The following is a 20806-nucleotide window of genomic DNA, read 5'->3' as shown; positions in this document are numbered from 1 at the left end:
GCAATAATCGCCAGTGCAGCTTGTGCCAGTTTATTGCTCCCATACACAGCATTCACACATGCACCCAGCACTGCAGCACACTGAGCCAGGTCGGAGCAACCCCAGTTGGCAGGAGGCCGGAGAGGTGTCAGCCTGTTAGCCCAGAGATGTTCTGCCCCAGCTCAACCTGCTGTGGAGGGGCTGAGTGGGGAACAAGGATGCTACAGTGTATGGGTAGCCAGCAGGCAGCCCCCACACTGTAGCAACCCTCGTGCCCCAGCCAGCCCCAGTCACTGTCTACACATGCATTTCAGCACACTAAATAACTCCACTGTAGAATAGTACTTATCCCATACAGTACTATTGTAGCAAAACCCCCAGTTTTTCTTTTTTAATACGTGTATATATATATATATATATATATATATGATAGATATGCATTCCCTTCCCTTCCCCAATTATTTCTGGCTTTTCTTTCTTTCCCTCTCTATTCCCTATAGACAAGCATTAGTGAGCTCAGACTTAGATTAAGCTTTAACATTTTTATTTTGGTAGCAAGTTTTTGGTCTTGGATAGCCACTGTTTTATATTGTATTATTATTAGGTTTGAATTGATTCTTACTGTTGTATATTGTATTATTATCATTTTCGTACTGATTTTTATTTTTTCATATGGATATTGTATGGTTTAGGCCTGTGTTTGTAAGTGAACCAAAGTAATGTCAAGTTTCCATTTTGTATGTCAAGTCTCCATCTTGTGTCCTCTGCCTGGGCATCCTCTGTGTTGCAACTGTATGAGTCACGTATCCCTCCCATATAAATTGGTTCCCGGATGAATAAGAGTGACTGGGAATGACTGAAATACAATGGTAGCAGGCCTCTACTGAATGGCCTGTAAGAACTGGGCCATCACCTCGCATTGATTCATCCAGGAACCACGGACCTCACCCAGGAACAGAGACAAGAACCCAGCATTTGAAAGACAAAAGACCTTGCAGAACCAGCAACTCTACCATTGTACCCCACCATTACAGACACCTGAAACTGCACATCCCTGCATGGAGCACACATGCTCTGTACACCAGGGGCTGACCCTTGCCTGGGCATGCCTCCTGTCATTAGGGTTACTAAAGGTCTGCCCCTATAAAAAAGGGCAGTGAAGACAGACCCAGTGGGATGCCCTCTCCATCTGGACCAGAACGATGCCACACCACCTATCCACCCAGAGGCCCTGCCGGCGACCCCTCTCTGGACAACACCTACTGGACAAGGACACCTTTCCAGCCTGGATAGGCAGTTATCACCCCCCACCCATTCTTCAACCAAGGACTTGGACACTGTTTCTTTTCCCTACCTGGACTCCAGCCCTTCCACTGAGTCTCTTTCTCCTGCTGACATTGTGTGTGTGTACCAATAACTTCATGGGGCTGTATGGTGTGTTGTCTGTGTAATAAAACTGCTCCTTGCCCCTCTAACTTCTCTCTCATTTCTCCCTCTCCTGCTTCTGGCTCTCTGCCACCTCCAACACCTGTCCTGAGCTCCTCTCTGCCACCAAACCCCCTGTTTCTTTGCCACTGTCTTATCCCCACTGCCTTTTCTTTTTTCCCTGAGCAACCAGGTTTCTGCCTCAGTTTCTTTCCTGGCTGTCTCCTCCTTGCCACCACTTATCTGTACCTCCCCCCCACAATATCTCAGCTGTCTGCCTCAGTTTCCACCCCCAGTCGACCTTAAGTAACCCCAAGCCTCAGTTCCTTAGCCAGCTTCTCTGTAGTCTACCGGTTCTAATCCTGGTTCTGGCAACTTTCACTCCCTACACTTTAATTCTTTCTCACCTGAACCTTCCCCCAGGTACCCCAAACACACACATACACACTGTACCATCCAAGTAAAGTACTTACCTGTGTGTATGTGTAGGTGGGTTGTGTGTGTGTGTGTGTGTGTGTATATATGGCATTGTGTGCATAATATACAAATTAGTCATCTGTGTCTAACTTTTGGAGTGTATAGTATATGTGCTTGATGTGCTTGAATTGGTGATAGGTATGCATGTGCCTAAGCTGATTTGGATGTGTATGTGCCTGAGCTGGTAGTGTGTGTGTGTGTGTATGCACCCAATTAATTTGTGTGTTTGTATATGTGCAATTGTGTCACACCCTCCTGTCTAACAGCACAATACTGAAATCCTGAGAGTTGGCCTGACCCCACAGGGCAACACTATCCTACAGTAGTTAATTAATTTACTGTGCCCTAATAGGGGTGCATGTATAGATGGTGACACTTTACTGGGAAGCTAATTAGTCAACTTCAGTAAAGCACGTGTGTAGATGCACGCACTGTGTGCCAGTTTTCCTCACTTGTAAAATGGTGATAATGAAACTCCCTCCCTCTGTAAACTGCTTTGGGATTTATGGATGAAAAGTGCTGCAAGAGATGGGTGCTACTCTAACATGAATGATACACTGGAAGATTCCAGAGTTGAAAGTTTCAAGAGGATATGAGAACCTGAGGTCTAATTAACTACAATGCTATTTTATATGGATGTACCTTCATTGGAAGAGTCATGAAGGAGATATGGAAGCACCTGTGTTTCCCCAATCAGTTGCACCAAACATAAATCATATCAAATCTTCAGAGCTATATTTCTATTTTAGAAACTTGTGGTTTCTTTTAGAGATGAATGAACATAAGCTTTCACTCATTCCTTTAACTGAACCTTGGGAAAACTATTTTTGCTGAGGAGGCGGGGGCGGGGGATGGAGGTTCGAAAAAGTTCTGCTTGTTTTCTCATGCTCTGCTCTGCCATTATTTTTTCAGGTTTACATCAGCTTGGGGCTTGCAGGCACATCTAGATGCATAAAGAGCAGTTACTATAAAGAGGGTCTCCAGTATAGGGGATTCTAAGCGAATTCAAGTTCTGCAGAAGACCCAGAGGAAACTATTCACATTCCCCTTTTCCTCAAACAAATTCCCTAATTAAATTAAGACAGAATACCTAAAGGCAAAGACAAGGAGGAGAGAAGGAAAGAAAAGGCCAGATGCAGGTGTAGATCATACACAAGACTCAGAGGCAAAAGCAGAATGGTTAAGAGATTTGTCTTAAGACTGAAGGCATTTGCAGCAGTCAGTTTTGCCCTGCTGTGGTGATAGTAAAAAGCAGCATTACCTGTAAATGTGGAACACAGATAGAGACTGGAAAAGTCCCATTTGGGACTGTCATAACTTTCTTGTGAGGAGCCTCCAAACTGGGTTCCTGTGCCATGACAGATCTGCATAACGTGGCCCCCATTAGACCCACCCTACAGATGTGGGATCCTGATTCATATAATCACTCTTCTCTGACCTGATTCAAAAATACTTCACCTCTCTGCCACAAGTTTCTCCCATCTGTGCAACTGGATTAATGATCTTTGTGCAATTCTGTAGAGGAATTCGTGGTCTTGCAAATGAAAAAGGCCCAGTAATATTATTAGTCAGTTACTTCCAGCTTGACAAGGGGCAGGAAATACCCAAAGTTTCACAAAAATCTTGGTCTCATGAGTTTGAACCTTTCAAATCAAAGGGCATTTGTACACCTGCTTGTGCCGCAGTGCCAAGCACTTTTAAAAGCGCTCAGTGCTGCAGCACACACATTTATATAAATAGTGAAATGAGCATCAGCACTGAGAAAATGGCAGCAGCACACTTTGGAACTAAAACGCATCAAAGGCATTTTAGTTCAAAAGCACACCGCCGCCATTTTCTGCATACTGACACACCTTTCACCATTTATACAACTGCATGAGATGCAGCACAGTGCGTATCAGGTTGCGTGCAGACCAGAGTCGATTAATCAAGTCCGCTCCAATGCACTGGCTCTCCAGCGCATTGAAGCACAAAGAGGTATGTGTATAAATGACCAAAGAGATCAAGGTAAAGCATCCAAACTTGTAAATGCTTTTTCTAAGAATAACCTCCAAACTTCTTCTATTCCCTCTCTCTCATACAGTATCATGCAAAACAAGCTTGGTTAATCAAATCCTATTTCTGAACTTCTTGTACTTCTCTGTTGTAATCCTTCTGCTAACACAGACTAGAATACAGTTGTAGAATCATAGCAAAGTAAGGTTGGAGGGACCTGAGGAGGTCCTCTAGTCCAGCTCCTCAAGGCAAGATCATCCAAATCCAAACCATCTCACATAACAAGTTTTTGTCTAACCTATTCCTAAAGTTACAAACAACACTGTCATTTAATGACGAGACACATTGTTCAGAAACATCAAGAATACTTTAACATGCCACAGGTAAGGCAGGAGGACAAGGGCATAGTGCCCTGCCATTGCAAGGTGTGCGGGCCGGGAGCGGTCCGAGGCCCTCAGGGGCGCGCAGCGGTCTGTGGCCAGCAGCCCTGGCACATGGGTCGGGGAATGCAGGCCGGCGGACTAGAATTAGGTACGGACACTTAGCGGTTGATTAAAGATTATTTTACTTACACCATAGATGGTTGTGGTGCAGGCAGGAAAACTTGCTTGAGTTGCAGTTACAGACAGGAAACAAAACAAAACTCGAACCTGCAGGGCACGAGAGTACGTCGCAAGGGGTTTTCGGCAACGGGAAGATGCAAAACACGAGAGTACGTCTCAAGGGGTTTTCGGCGACGGGAAGATAAACCTGCAGGACTTGAACCCGGACAGAGCTCTGGATACGCTCGCACGAAGTTTGCTAGGCTCTGTGAAACTTGCGCACAGGGAAGGGGTTTGTCAAGGGATCGTTCGGCGACGGGGAGAGGCCAGAGGTTGATCAGACCCCTATAGCCTTCTTAAGGTACGCACTGGGTTCGATAGGCTCCGCAGCACTTAGACTGCTTCACAAGACATGAAGCCCTCCTTCTCCTTCAGATGGTTGTGGAGTTCTCCCTTGCGGGGTTCTCCTCGGAGTTCTCCAAATTGGGCGGAAACCGCTCGAGCCTCTTATACGGCTAGCAAGCCAATCGCTAGCTGCCACGTGGGAATAATTTAGAACTGGCCAATAGTGGGACACAAATTTGCATGCGGGTGGTGGGAACTCCTTTGCACCGTGCATTTCTCTTTGCAAACTGAGAAATGCACCCTGCAAAGAAAGCGCCGAGTGGCGGGAAATAATTTAGCAGTGCCGAAGCGCACACAAACAAAATCACACCCTTGGGTTGTGACATCCCCCCTTGCTGAAGGCACAGCTGAATTATACCACGTGCTCGTCACTCGGGTGATCGAAAGCTCTTACCACGGGTCGCTGAACTGAATGAGAAACACAAAATTCGCTAACATAAAAAGTCCATCCTCTAGGGATCGAATCAAATAATAACCAGCACAAATACATATACACATAATCAGATTCATAACAAAGAACTGCACGATCAGGGCTTCAGTGGGCGTCATGGCAAAGTCGCGTGTCAAGCCGTCGCTTCTTCCAATGATGTTAACCTTCTTGGGGCTTCTCTTCACCACGCACTCTGAATTCCAGTTATGTAAACAAAACTCTCAAAAAATAAGTTAACGTATAACAAAATATTTACAAAGTTTCCATGGAACTACACTATCATTTCTAAAACATATAATACAGGTGTTTGCTACTTTAAACTACGCTCTCTTGCACACTCAACTAGATGAAATCGTCGAGGAGCCGTAGTCTAGTTCTTCCAGATAATGAAAACCTAACTCATAGGCCAGTTGCCATTGGCCTGCGTCCCCTAAAATCCAAAGCTGCCACTTATTGAGTCCAGAACGCTGTAGGAGAAATCCAAACATGTATCGCTCCTCTGGTGTTCTCTGTAGCAACGACGGAAGATCGGATTCACGATGTCTTGCACCTTGAGCCTCGGTCAGGTGTCGACGTTCCCGATCACTAGACAATCTTGGCTCCATCAGGATACGCAGTCGTGACAGCTGACAAAGGAGGTTACTCACTGGTTGGTTCACCATTGGGTTGAGCAGAATCTGGAGGACGACGATGTTCTTTCACCCATAAACCTCAAGACAACTATCTATGCTGTGAACGGTTACTGGAACGGTTCCAGGATCTCGTAGATGATGGTGAGGCCATGGTCTTATTCGCTGGAGTGATGTCAGTCCCAGCGCACATGCTCTGGGGTTCCAGGCACAGTACGAGACTCCGATAATCACTAGCATGAGTTGCTCTGCACCGGTATATTCTGGCGGTCCGTCATGCCATGCGTGGGCTTTCTGACCGATCAGTCCTGCAACAAGCGCTGGCAGTGGAATAGGCCAGTGAACGTTGAACGCCACCATGTCGATGTCAGTGACATGTCCTCTACTCCACGAAGCTTGTCTGACCAAGAAGCTTGTTTCTTCCTGGTTCAGCAGGTCGGATCCAAGTTCCACGACCAAACATCCCAACCATACAGCTAGAGTTTCTTCAGGTTGGATTCTTGATTCCCTGCACAAATCCTGTAATTCAGTTCTGGTGCGAGCATAGTAGGCAGTAGCAACTCGGTTAGTTGTTGTTACAGGCTGAACTACTGCTGCGGGAGTCATTGCTGTTATTACTTCAGGCAGGAGGGGCGGATGCACTCCTCTGCTCAATTCTCCCTTCTGTCAGCATGAAGGCATGGTCGCCGGAAGCGACGCTGCGTCAGTGGGCGGGGTCGCTGGCCGAATTCTCACGGGTTCCTCCAAAGCTCCACCCTTCTCTTCCGGTTCTTCCACACGGTCTCCCTCTTGCTCAGGGCCATCTTGTCGTGGCGTCTCAGGATTTTCTTTCGCAGCCGCTTCTTTGACCGCTTGAACGGCCATACGCAGCTGGGCTTTTAAAATTAAATTATTTTGCATTAAATCGGTTATAGTGCGAAAAGTTGCAGTTAGCACTCCCCCCTTGTCATATTGTGGGGCCACCCTCTCATCCGCGGTGCATTCCTCCATCTCCAGATCTTCACGGAGCTCGGATGGAAGCTCGCGACCCCTCAATCTAGACGCCAGCATAAAGGGGGCGAACTGGTCGATCGGCACTGGTTCTTCACTCTCCCGAGCACATCTTAGGCAACGGGCACACTCCCGGGTGAGGGCCGGGTTTACTGCGCCCAGCGGGTTGACTCTGGCAAGGGACACAGTGTTGACGGGCCTGAACAGGACCCGCTTATCACTCATCATACACCCGAATGCCATGGGGTGAAAATACACTTCCCTCTCTCTTGGGGCTCCGTCTTCGGAAGCTCCCTCTTCTCCCTTCAGCGAAAGGCGTCCGCTGATAAACCTCTCACCCGTTCCGCCCGCCTGGTGGTAAGCGATATACACATCCAGTTCCATAAAGCTTTCTACTTGGCATTTTCCACTGCGCCAAGGGCAGTTCTTAACTAATTCTAGCTCCAGCGTGCCTTCCCCTAATCCCATCCTCGTCGCCATGTGCGGGCCGGGAGCGGTCCAAGGTCCTCGGGGGCGCGTGGCGGGCTGTGGCCAGCAGCCCTGGCACGCGGGTCTGGGAATGCAGGCCGGCAGACTAGAATTAGGCACGGACGCTTAGCGGTTGATTAAAGATTATTTTACTTACACCATAGATGGTCGCGGTGCAGGCAGGAAAACTTGCTTGAGTTGCAGTTACAGACAGGAAACAAAACAAAACTCGAACCTGCAGGGCATGAGAGTACGTCGCAAGGGGTTTTCGGCGACAGGAAGATAAACCTGCAGGACTCGAACCCGGACAGAGCTCTGGATACGCTCACACGAAGTTTGCTAGGCTCTGTGGAACTTGCGCGCAGGAAAGGGGTTCGTCGAGGGATCATTCGGCGACGGGGAGAGGCCAGAGGTTGATCAGACCCCTATAGGCTTCTTAAGGTACGCGCTGGGTTCGATAGGCTCCTCAGCGCTTAGACTGCTTCACAAGACGTGAAGTCCTCCTTCTCCTTCAGATGGTTGTGGAGTTCTCCCTTGCGGGGTTCTCCTCGGAGTTCTCCAACTTGGGTGGAAACCGCTCAAGCCTCTTATACAGCTAGCAAGCCAATCGCTAGCCGCCACGTGGGAATAATTTAGAACTGGCCAATAGTGGGACACAAATTTGCATGTGGGTGGTGGGAACTCCTTTGCACTGTGCATTTCTCTTTGCAAACTGAGAAATGCACCCTGCAAAGAAAGCTCCGAGCGGCGGGAAATAATTTAGCAGTGCCGAAGCACACACAAACAAAATCACACCCTTGGGTTGTGACACAAGGGTTATTAAAACACATTCAAGAGATCCAAAAGGGCCATGACCCCACTACAGAGAAGGGCAAAAACCCCACTACAAACTGTGCTAGTCTTACCATGGAATAAAAATCCCTTCGTGATCCCAGATGTGGTGATCTGTCTGACCCTGAGCAGAGTGTCAGATCCTCTAATCAGGAATCTACAGGTTTTAGGCCCAGCAGGAGCACTAGCACACCCCAGCCAAAACCCTCAGCCTTAGCTGCTACCAATACCCAGTGCTTCTCCAGAAAGTGTGCGAGTCAGGGGCCACAACAAATAAAACGGTAGTGGGGTCATGGCCCTCTTGAATCTCTTGAGTGTGTATGGATGATCTTGCCTTGAGGAGCTGCTGGACTAGCAGACCTGTAGCAACATGAAAGAAAAAAAATATTCTTTCCTGGCCCTATCTGGCACCCAGCAACACCCAGAAGCAAGAGATTAAAAAAAATATCCACCCTCCATGACTCTGTAACATGGGGATAGTTGACAGCTCCATATATCAGGTCACTTTCTTCTTCACTGGCCCTATAGTTCACGGCCTCTCCCCATTAGAAATAAAACCCTCTTGTAACACACAAAATGCATCATATTTAAAGGCATATATTCTTTGTGTTTTTCTCCAAGATCAAAATTGCTGTAATTCTTTCTTTTACACAAAAAAATTAATCTTCCCATGTCCTTGTATCCATGAATTCGAATTCATCATTTTCTCTCTCTTATTACATTAGGCGCATGCATAATCTTTCTCCTCCCACAGAGCATCTCAGGAAACGCAACCCCTCTTCCTCCTCCTCCCTCTCCATCACCCAAAATTAAATCCCAGAATTTTGACATCACTAGCAAAACCACAGAATACACAGAACGGAGCATGCTATGTATGCATTATTTAAACCATGCTCTTATGGTTTATGGCACTAGCTACTTGCTTAGGGCCCCTGTTCCAGTCCATACCTGAGACTAAAAGTTACTTTTTCTTATGAAGTTACCAGTGTTATTTGGGGGGGGGGGGGGGAGGGAAGGGGGGCAGTAGTGAGGGAGCGAGCGTTGCATAATTTCACAGCATTTAATCTTTTGTTCTCTTCTAAGTATATAAGGACTTTTTTGGTGGCATTTTATGGCAGTATATTACAGAAAAGTTCATGGCAAGTTCAGAGGAAAGGAATTTTCAAAGAAAAGCCAGCACAAAGCATTGTGGGGAACGATATGGAAGGTTGACAAAACGATGATAAACAATGCAAAAAAGAAATAATTAAGTATGTTGAAACACTGCATCAGCATTTAGTGCACTGCTAACTTTTCTTAGGAAAAATGTTTTATTGTGTGCAGTTTCACAGAGAGATCTTAACCCAGGCTATGGAAGCAGAATGCTGCATGTATAATGGGTCTGAAACAATTTTTTATATATAGAGGGAAAAAAGAAAATGGGCAAATATGTCTGTATGAGATAAGGCTTTCAGAACAAAATATAATACATGGAAATCCTTTCTTGAAGTGCTTTGTGGTCTTAAGGAGGTAGGAAACTTAAAACAGTAGAGTTACAGTAAACACGTAAGTCTAAACAAGGTGTGAAAAACTGGGGTATGGGCAGGAACAAAATGTCAGAAGAAAGCAGCTCAGAGAAGGGAGGAAAGTGATGTCTTACAGAGACATAGCTAATCTTTTTGCAGCTATTTCAAAACCATTTGAAGACTGAATTGAAAATACAAATAGGAAACCTGTGCCCAGGAGTTTGGAAGAGCCAGCAAGACAATGCAGAATGAACAATGCAGTGTACTTGACTTTCTTACTGGTTCTAATCCCAGTCTGCCTATGAGGAACTGGGCAAATTATGTTCCTTTTGTCCTACTTTCCCTCCTGTAGAACAGGGAGAATATCACTGTATCCATAAGGTTGGTATCCAGGTATTTTGCTACAGTAAATTAAACAAATACAAATCAATCATTTTTGTCATCTTCCAAATTCTGTCTAAAAACTCCCCTTTGCTTTCATGCCTACAAAAACTTGACAACTGTCAGGCACCTGGTGTGGTATGACCACTGCTTACCAAGTTCCCACATATTATCTCATAGTTTTCTTGTACTCCCCGATATGTCTATATCCACCTGTTGTCTCTTGTCTTATATTTAGAACATAAACTCTTTCGGGCAGCACCTAGAACAATGTCTAGGCCCAGGTAGTAGCTCCTAGGTATTACTGCATCCAAATAAAACTAATAAAAATTCTAATATTCTTATTGTTCTGCTGTTATTCCAAGGATTGATATGGGCCATAGTCAGCACAACACAGCAGTAAAATGTGATAAACACAACGAACAGTGTTAACAAGAATTTCTATAAATATCAACCTTAATAATATGTCATTTTTCCCATTGCATTTTTCTTATCGATTTATGATCCCTCTGAAAGGACCTTTTACTTACTGACATAAACCATGTCAGTCTGAAAGAATAAATGATACACATTTACAACTATATAGAGTCAGCTTAGTTATGTTTAGTGTTGTATATGAAACTGCTACCCAGAATAGTCACTGTCTCAAAAGCATTTGATGCAGCAGTGCTGAGAATGGTTGGCAGGTGCAGAAAAAAGGACATCTTGGAATATGCTAGATAATATTATAATAAGGATGAATTAAAATTAGCTCTTGGTGTGTATTTTAAACACAACAGGTAGAGCCTCATGCTCCGTTTTGTGGAAAATCGTTTTGGGACCAACAATGAGTATGTTTGTAAAATCCAGCTCCTTACATCCTGTCCTTATGACTACAGAATCAGGTACATTATTTGAATCTGAACTGAGAATAAACCAACTTTTATCAACTATAATTCCACTGAAGAATTCCCAAATTCTAAAGTGATCAATTGGTGGGAAAGGGGGCAAGAAAAGGTAAAGAAGGACTTTGTTACTATAAAAGCTGACTGGTGTTAGTGTTAGCTTGAGTTTGAAGCCAGCATAGGCCTGGAGGACTGAAGAGCAAAAATCCACACCCCACCCCATTCTGGGCTTCCCCCTTTCCCTCTGCCCCTCTGGGCTCCCCTGGTTCCCCCTGTCCGTAGGGTTTCCTCCTACCCCTTAGGGTTCCCCGCTGCACCCTGACCCTAGCTTCTCCCACAATCTCCCCCTTACTTGTGCCTGTGCTGTCTGTCCCAGGGAAGCAGGCAGGGAAGGATTAACCTGCCTGCCCAGCCCCTGCTGCTCTTCTCTGGGTTGAGCCCAGCCTAGAAAGCAGTGGCAGTCAAGCAGGCAGGTTTACCCTTCCCTGCCTGCTCCCCCAGAACAGACAGCATGAGCAGCCATGAACAGGTGAGGGGATGCAGTGAGCAGAAATCTGGGGAGATGGGGCAGTGGGCCCAATCCAGGCCGGGGGGGGGGGGGGGGGCAGTATTTACACTAAGGTGTAGCCTAAAGTAGTTATACCTTAGTGAAACATGAGCTGGGTAACACAGATCAGAGATAATTCTGCCTTGGAGTGGCATAATGAGTGCTTAAAATTAGTTCTGGGTGTTATTGTGCAAACAATCCAGAGGTTAAGAGTTCCAGGAGCCTCCCAAAATTACCACATAACAAGGCCCTAAATGTTCTTAAAAATGCGATATTTTCTCCTTAAGCATGTCTGATTCCATCCTTATGCATAAAACCATATTTTTTTTGTTGGCTTTGTTTTATAGAGGGGCTCAAGGTATAAGCATTTGACAAATATCCTCTTTCGTGCCCAGTCAACTCCAAACCAAAACTACAGTGCCATTACAGGCAGAATTCAGTACAACTTCAGTGTAATTACTTGATAATCCATCCCATTGCACAGGCATCCACTTAACAAGATTAGGATTATAGTTAACCAGGCCAAGGATGCAATGAGCACAAAGAGTGAACTATCTCATCTGGTCTGGTCAAGGCCATTATTCTGCCAGGTCAGCAAAGAAACAAACAGGAGGACTTGGTCTGTGGATAAACAGAGGATTCAGTTTCCAGAGAAATCAATCTGGCTTAACAAAAAGACACAAGGCATTGGCAAAGGTAAGAATTTTCTCCCTCAACAAGCAACCCACCATAATAACCAAACAATATTTTTTTTCTGGTTCTTGGAAATGCTTTGGTTTTGTTTAAATTGTCTCTTTTGTTAGAGTGGGAAGATACCAATCTAACCACATTACTCATAAAATGACAAGACACTAGGCCTTTGATCACAGGCCTCTGGGTTACCATCTGCCCAGTTTCTGAAACCATCCAAGCCTCAATCATTATATCCTACTCACATATAACAAAGTAGACTGTAGCCTATGAAAGCTCATGCAACTCAGAACAAGTTGGTCTATTATGTGCCACCTTGCCCTGCCTTCTGCCTAGCTTCAGACTAACATGGTAAACTACCTTTCTTGCATCATATTCCAAGCATTAATTGCAAGATATTGGATGATCCCAGACATTACTGTATGGTCTAGAATAATCACCGTTGTGGCGCAGTATAATGATGTGTGAGCTTTTCAATGCAACTGGATGCTTTAAAATAGTTTTTATTAAAATCGAACCAAAATGTTTTGTCCAGGAAAGACTGAGTTCTCTCACTGGAGAAATTCACAAGAACACCATTTTCAGGTGGTGAACATTTAGCTGCTTCCCACCCCATTGTAGCTTTTCATACATTTTCATAAACATGACTGCTCTATTTTCAAATGCTCCTTACTAGCCTGGCTCTGCAACATTTACTGACATTGAGCAATTTTATAGTCCTCTTGACTTCCATGTCTTCCATGGGACTATTTTCATGAGAAAGTTGTATTCCATCTGACTACAGATAGCAGAATCTGGCCTTAAGTGTCTAGCTATGTGCTTCCCCCACAATGTATAAAACTTTCCCTCCTTTGAATTAGTGTCAGAGCTGAGCTTTTAATGCATGGCCTTGGTTTGATTTATGAGTACATTCAAGGAATGTGAGGTCACCCAAGTTAGCAAACCAGCTGGCTTCTATGCAACATAATGAAACAGAAAAGCTTAGAACTTGAAATCTAACTGCATCTTTTTTAAAGAATGTATAGAAACAGTTTATTTTTAATTTTATTTGTAAAAGCTACAGAATGAAGCAACTTTTCCAATTCTATAACATTTAACCCTTTGCTCACAAAAGACCTCCTGAATACAGTGTACCCCTAAGCACTCTTAGAGCAAATACAGATGAGCTAGAGCAGAAATGTTTTATGTTATTCTAACTTCTGTCAGCAGACCATCATCTATACTGGGCAACTCCTTCTGGTTTTCAGCTAAGATACTGGAAATTAACATTTAATACCATATATTCAAGGGGAAGCGGTTCCTTTAAAATAAAATGAACAAAAAAGTCCTGACAGCCTGACTGTCATGAGATGCGATGTTGTTTACAACAGTGAAAGCCCTTTTGCACAATTTATGCAATTTCTATTTTTTTAAATGCTGTCTTCTGTTTGGATTTTGAATACAGGTTTCATTGAGTGTCCACTGCATACTGAAGAGATCAATATGCAGCACACACCTCCAAACCATCATGTGGTTGGAACGTTGTGGGGGGGAAGGAGGGAGACAGTGTTCTAAGGGTTAATAATGTGTAAATTAAGCTAATGTTAAGACAATATCCAGTTTTTGATTAATCAGCCATATTCTATCCCATCCTTTTGAGATGCAGGAAGTGTTTCCTAGGCCTGCATTCAGTTGCCTTATTATTCGGTGAGACAGTATACGTTTCAGTGGGCACGTCTACACGCGCGATTAATGTGCATGAAAAAACTTCAGAGCATATTGCTCCAAAGTTTATTCATGCTCAGCACAGGGAGCCCAGTTGGAGCAGACCAGGCTGGCAGGGGAACCGGGGGGTCAGCCTGCCAGCTCAGGGCTGTTCTGAGAGGGCTTCACATGCTGCAGGGGGCCTGGCTGAGGCACAAGGATGCTTCAGTGCAGGGCTAGCTGGCAGGCAGCCCCCACGCTGAAGCACCTTGGTGTCCCAGACAGCCTCATCACCATCTACACATGTGCTGCTGCACACAAAAAAACCCCACCTCAGGGCACTACTTGTTTTTAGCCAGACTGCCCTGTGGTAGCATTTATTAGTCTACTGCAGTTTAATAGGGTCATGTGTAGACAATGGCATTTTGCTGCAAATCTAATTAAGCAGCTCTGCAATAAATGTCTCATGTAGACACACCCAGTGAAGCCTAAAAAAAGGATGGGTAGAGGAGAAAAGGGAACTTGAACAGAATGCAAATGGTATTTTAAAACAGTAGATGCATTTTTCATAGGCCTAATGTGCCAAATCTTGTGGTTAATTAAGAATCTCATGTTAGTTAGGGTTTTATTTAAAGCTTCAGCTCCTGGAATTTTGTTTTTATTTGAGAATCTCAGCTTTTATGTAAAAAAAAATGTAAGCCTTGTATTCCCAGAGATACTGTATTTACTTGAATATAAAATGACCTCAAATATAAGATGACCTCCAATAATTACATTTTAAATATGGAAAATGGCTACATTTGCTATAATTCCCTAAGTGTAAAATCTAATTATCAGGTGTCTTGAATATGTCTCCCAATGCTACAGCAGAGAAGATAGTGAGGGGAGGGGCAGGTGGCCCCCTTGCCCTCTATCCCCCAACATTTCCTCCCCCTGAAGTCTTTCTGTTCCTTCTTACTGTCATATCCTGCTTAGGCTCTGTTCCCTCCCCAAACACAACATGGAACAAGAGAGTGCTGTGGGTCTGACTCTAGCCCCAGACTGCAGCAATTACCTTGTTAGTTTGAAATGTAAAGAACTAATGAACACTGACTTTCAAATAAAGATATCCATTATAATGTGCCTCTATGGCAAGCAGAAGGGGGACAGGAGACTGCTGTGTGTCTAACTCTTTTGGTTATCACTTATACATAGTACAAACTGTGCATGATATTAGTCCATAGCCAAAAGACTCATGACTTATCACATAGTTCATTGAGCTGGGCCAAAGCAGAGTCAAAAGCATTTCAAGCCACAGTGTCCCCACAGCCCAATACTACTTAGTATGTGTGTGCACTCCAGATACCCTTCACAAAGGATCCATGTACTAATTAGTCCCCCACTCATTACTAGTACCTGGTGTTCTTGTCATAAGTCACAGGACCTTCCAAATCATATATGCAAATGAGGCACAGGACTGCCCAGTCCATCTACATTCCACAGAGGATGAAGGAACACTAACCTAATACAACACTCAGCCTAATACAAAAGGCTGAGAAAAGGGGCACCAGAGCCTCTCAGCTACACAGAAGCTGGGTGATGTTTACCAGACATTTAAGGCTCACAAAGAAACAGGAATCAGTGGAAATGGGAAAGAAAGGCACTGCTAGGTAGGCCATGGGACTGAAGAGGAAGTTGAAATATATTTTATGTAGTGGTTCATCATGACTTTAAAAACTGTTGGCACTGAGGGGGAATGAGCACAATGGGCACTATATTTTGTTCAGATGGGATGCACTAACCTATCCTTGAGGCAGGGTCTCAGCAGAGCTCTTATCCGTCACCTTACTGGCACCATCTAGGGTGCAAGTTTCCAAACACTTTGCATCTCAACTTTGGCAGTTGTATATGCTCTTCCTGAGTTCTTTGAATCAGTATAGGGCCGGAGCACACACTAAGTTAGTAGATTCCAGCCTTAACAACATCATGAGGACCATTATCAGATGCCTTATGCCAGGGGTTTTCAACCTTTTTTTAGTAACTGTACCCCCGGTGGCCGGACGTGGGGGGCGGGAAGGGGGGCATGGCCGGACACAGAGCGGCAGCAGTGCTGGGTGGTGGGAAGCAGCAGCAGCCACCACATGCAAGCTTCCCCCCCCACCACATCCAGCCGGCCAAGCGGTGCCCTAGACATCACGGTGACCATCGAGGACAACAAGCGTGTTGTGATGGTAGATGTCACCATCACCTTTGAGAACCAGCAGCAAGCTTCGTGGAGGCTGTGGTGGGCCAGTAGGGGGCACTCCTGCATTGAGCCACCCACCTCACTGCGCCTGACCACCTTCCAGGCTCCAAGTGCCTCCCTGGGGGCACCTCACATCTGGCTGAACCTCTTCCTGGAGCACACCCACTAGCCTGGAGGTAACACTGCCTCCACCCAGGGATGGGCTTGATTCTGGCTTTGTGTACCCTGGGAAACACAGGCCTAGTAGCCCTTGAGGGTATTTGATTCACTTCAAGAACTTGGGATGATTCCCTCAGTCAGAAGCACAAGTAGTGGTCTCCCTTAGTCAGCCCAACCAAGGGGACCCCAAGGCCATAATCTAGACCCACTCCCAATAAGTCTCTCACGCTAGGTACAAAGGAGAACTTTATTGGTTACAAGGGGTAGGGTTGGAATAGGGTACAGGGTAGAACAATATCAGAGAAATACCATAGAGCAAACTGGCATGGCTGGCTAGCCTTTGATCATGCATCTGAGTTACTGCAAGCTATATATCTACTTAGATCTCAGGTAGCTTACTCACAAGTATCATCCAGAGGCAGGTAGAGATCCCCTCTGGAGGCAGGCAGTTCCTTGATCATGAGTTTTGAGAGAGCATGTTTCAGATGGTCCAACTCTTCTCTCTGAGTATTCTCATGGCTGCTGCCCCTCCTCCTGGGCAATCCTTAACTTATATAGCCCTTATGACCTCATTTACCTGGTCCAATGGAGGCCAGCACCTGTTGGTTGTCAGCCAACCAATTTGAAATGCATCACTAGTTGCTGGGCAGACTGGCAGTTCCTAGCTCCCCAGGGAGCCCAAGCCCCTCACTCAGGTATGTGATGCTAGTCACGTAGGCAGAGGGAGCAGGTTTCCCCCCTCCCTCAGGAATGTATCCAGCTCAGGTTACCCTATCTGAAGAGATAGGGTAAGGTGTGTACCCTCTGCAGGGCCCATCTTAACCAAATTGTCACAGAGCAGAGTTTGTTGGGAGAAACAGAGGTGGCCTTCTGCCACAGAGGCCCATGAAAAGAAGTGTGAACAATACCAGCCACTGGCAGACATCCTGAGGAGCTGGGGATACAATGTGATGATCGAGGCACTGATCATCAGGGCATCTGAATATGGGACCCCAGCAACAAGAGTGTCCTGCACACCGGCCACATATCACACTACCACACCAAGCTCATGCAGCACTTCATGGTGTCCAATACCATCCACTAGTCCAGGGACATCTACATGGAGTACATCATGGGACAGCACCAGTATGTGGACCCCACCTGCCAACCAGAAGTGACACAGAGGGGATCGCCTAATCAGCCCTTGATGATACACCTAAAGGATTCAAAGGACTTTTCTAAATCCTAGACTCTTAACTAACTCCATAACTGTATCCTGCATCTCTCTTACAACAATGTGTGTGCCTACAAACCACCTTTCTGTTCAAATGTGGTATTGTTGTGTGAGGTCTCTTGTATATTTTTTGCTATGTAAGTACCGAGCCCTCCCTTCCCTCCCTTTCACCCCTGGGCTTAGTTGGCTGTATGATTCTTATACAACTTAGCTACGTTCACACCCCTACCCCCAACTTCTACTATGTAGCCCCTCGCTCGGGTCCTCTGTATTTCCTTATGCCTTAAAAATGTTTTGTCTTGTACTTAAGCATTTTTAGCACCAAGATAAGGGTATCAGGACTGGTGCAGGCCTGGTATTACAGTACTTTCAGGCCTGGTGCCAGTTCCCTGTGCAGGGAACACTCACCCATTTTTTAAGGCCCACAAAAAAAAAAAAAAGTCTCACCAGCATTTTTAACACCAGGAGAGGGCGTTGGAGCTTGTTCCTGCCTCTCCAAGTGCCAGCCTGGTATTGCAGTACCTCCAGGCCTGGTGCTCATTTTTTCCTGGGGAAACAACTCCTCCCCTCCCCAACCCCCGCTTTTTTTAAGGGCTACACAAAAAAAGGTTCCCATCAGCATCTTGGCTTTTTGGCTAAGAACACCTGATCGGCAGACAGCCTGATGTTCAATGCCTTAAGGGTAGAGAAAGAAATCAATGGAGGGCTGGGATAGAAGGAGTGGAGGAGGGAAATCCAAATCCCAAAACAATGGCAGTGCTGCCTGATAGCCAGGAGGTAGAAAGAGAAATAAGGAGCAGAAATTAAGGTTTGGAGACCGAGGGAGTAGATAAAGACAGAAAAGTGGACCAAAAAGAAGACAGTGAAGGTGAAGCTAGGAGCAACAGCAGACAGTAACAGCGGCAAAGAAGGCGATGGTGACAGAGACAAAACCACAGGGACGACAGTAGCAGAAGAGAGTGGGAGATAGAACAGGATCAGCTGGAGAAGAATAATCAAGAGCATGACGAAAGTTCAGCCCACTGGGAGTGGCACTAGAAGTGGAAGGAAGAAACCTGGCAGACAGCAGAATTGGGGGTGGAGCAAGGAAAAGAGCCAAAGCAACAGATAGGGAAAAGGAAGAGAGTGCAGAGACAGAAAAATCAAGAAAAAGAAACTTAATAAAGATGGAGGCAAGTGAGAGAGCAGCTTCCTGCTAGTAACCAATGGGACTCTTCAGCCTGGAAAAGCGCAGGCTCAGGGGCGATCTGGTGGCCACCTATAAGTTTATTAGGGGTGTTCACCAGGATCTGGCAGACATCTGTTCACTAGAGCACCCCAAGGGATGACAAGATCGAATGGTCACAAACTACTCTGCGACCGTTTCAGGCTGGACATAAGGTAGAACTTCTTTATTGTCCGAGCCCCCAAGATTTGGAATAGACTGCCACCAGAGGTGGTTCAAGCACCCACTTTGAATGCCTTCAAGACACTTTTGGATGTTTATCTTGCTGAGATCCTATAATTCCTGCTGACTTCCTGCCCCTGGGCAGGGGGCTGGACTCAATGTCTATGAAATCTATGATCTGTCCTGAGCTCCATCCCAGAGTTGAGTGCAGGGGGTGGGAAGTGGTAGGGAGGCAGGAAAACAGAAGCCTTTCTAGCTCCAAAAGCAGTCAGGCAGCTTGCAAGAGCAACAGGCATGTGAAGGAAGGGGGGGGGGGGCACCCAATATGAGCAGCAGCACAGTACAGCAGCACAATTTCACTGAATATACCTTCAATTAATGCCAGAAGTGTCTTTACAATGAAAAGATGGAAACAAGTTGAGCCAATGTTAAATCAAATAAAGGCAGACATAATCGGCCTACAAGAATGTGGTATACCAGGATAGAGGGATTATACATATTTTTAGAAGAGATGGAGATGGAACCAACTTGGTGGCCAGGGACAAATGAGAATAAAGTGGCTGGAGTGGCAATACTATTCAAGAATCCAGAGGTGAAAGCAAAGCAGGTGGAAAACACCATCACAGGCAGAGTGCAGTGAATGATAATATCAGTCAGGGGAACAGAAATAGAAATTTTCAACATGTATGCACCACTAAAGCAAGAGGGGAAGAAGGCTCAGCTTAGAAAGCCACCAGTTTACATGGTCAGAGGGAGGCCACAGATAATAACAGGGGACTTCAATTGCATAATAGAAGCGGGTGACAGAATAAAGGAAGGAGGAGGCAGAACTTTGGACAGTTTATCCAGATTGTTAACAAATATAATTAAAGAACAGTCACTAAGAGATGTGTGGTCAGGGGAGAAAGTTTTCACTACAAATGACCCCAATGGAAAAAAACAATAAGAATTGATTTTATGTTTGTATTAAAAGAAACAGACATAAGGAAGAAAGAAAGCACCATTTAATGATCAACAGATGCTGAAGGTGGAATGGGAGTCTTGGTACGAGCCTGGTAAGGGGAAGAGGAGTGGGCAGGTTAAATGTGTGACTGTTACAAGATGAGGAGATATGTCAAGCATATGCAAGACCATATGAGGGGTGGAGAACACTGAAGAGATACTTTAACAGTGCCAGAGAATGGTGGATGATGCTGAAGAAAAGGATGGGAGAATTCTTTAAGAAGAAAAGCCAGAGAACTGCAGGGGGAAAGAACAAAATTGCTGAGAGAACTACAAAGAAAGATGCAGGAGCTGCTAAAGGAAGTCACTGAAGGAAGACAGGTATGAGAAAAATTAGAAGAAACAAGGCAAGGGATAGAAAGTTGGCTTAAAAGAAAGACAAGAAAGAAAATGTTTTTTGCACTAGCACGCTGGGTGGGAGAAAATGAAGAGTGGTCCCAATAATTTTTGGCTAGAGTGAAGAAGGCAAAAGAAGAATTAAAAGCAGTGAGGGAAGGTGGTACCCAAGTGTAAAAGAAGGAGGAGGTGTTGGAGGTAATGAGAAGATTTTATGAAGAGCTATATCAGAAGAAAAAAGATGAAGGATTTGCTGGAAGAGATTGAAGATAAAGTAGAGGAGGAGTCAGCAAAGAAGATGGAAGAAAAGATAAGCTTAAAGGAAGTGGAGGAGGAGTGCTTGGTGAACTTGGAGATCTGCCTGGAGTGAATGGAGGAGTGCTTTAAAATCTTTAAAAGAGGGAAATCACCAGAAGCAGATAGATTGCCTATTGAATTTTATGAGAAGTTTGGGGTATGGGTAGGGAGGGATATAGTGGAAATTTTTGAGGAAATAGCGGAAACAGGGAGGCAGGTAAAAACTTTACAAGAGGCATTGTGATCTTAGTCTTCAAGAAAGGGAAGAAGGAACTCCTAAGAAACTGGAAACCAATTACACTCCTTAATATGGACTACAAATTAATG

The 20806-nt window shown here is 45.2% G+C and overlaps 1 protein-coding gene and 1 pseudogene across 14 annotated transcripts in view; one reads left to right on the top strand and one right to left on the bottom strand.

Annotated features, from left to right (window-relative positions):
- Window positions 1-20806, bottom strand: part of SOX5 (SRY-box transcription factor 5) — a 947053-nt gene that overhangs the window by 830326 nt on the left and 95921 nt on the right. The window lies entirely within an intron of this gene.
- On the top strand, window positions 17868-18001 carry LOC132250472 (U2 spliceosomal RNA; annotated as a pseudogene).

The sequence above is a fragment of the Alligator mississippiensis genome, chromosome 4 (assembly GCF_030867095.1).
Source record: "Alligator mississippiensis isolate rAllMis1 chromosome 4, rAllMis1, whole genome shotgun sequence".
In the NCBI taxonomy this organism is placed as follows: Eukaryota; Metazoa; Chordata; order Crocodylia; family Alligatoridae; genus Alligator; species Alligator mississippiensis.
The sequence above is the reverse complement of the archived record's forward strand: the minus strand, read 5'-3'. Positions and strand labels throughout refer to the sequence as shown.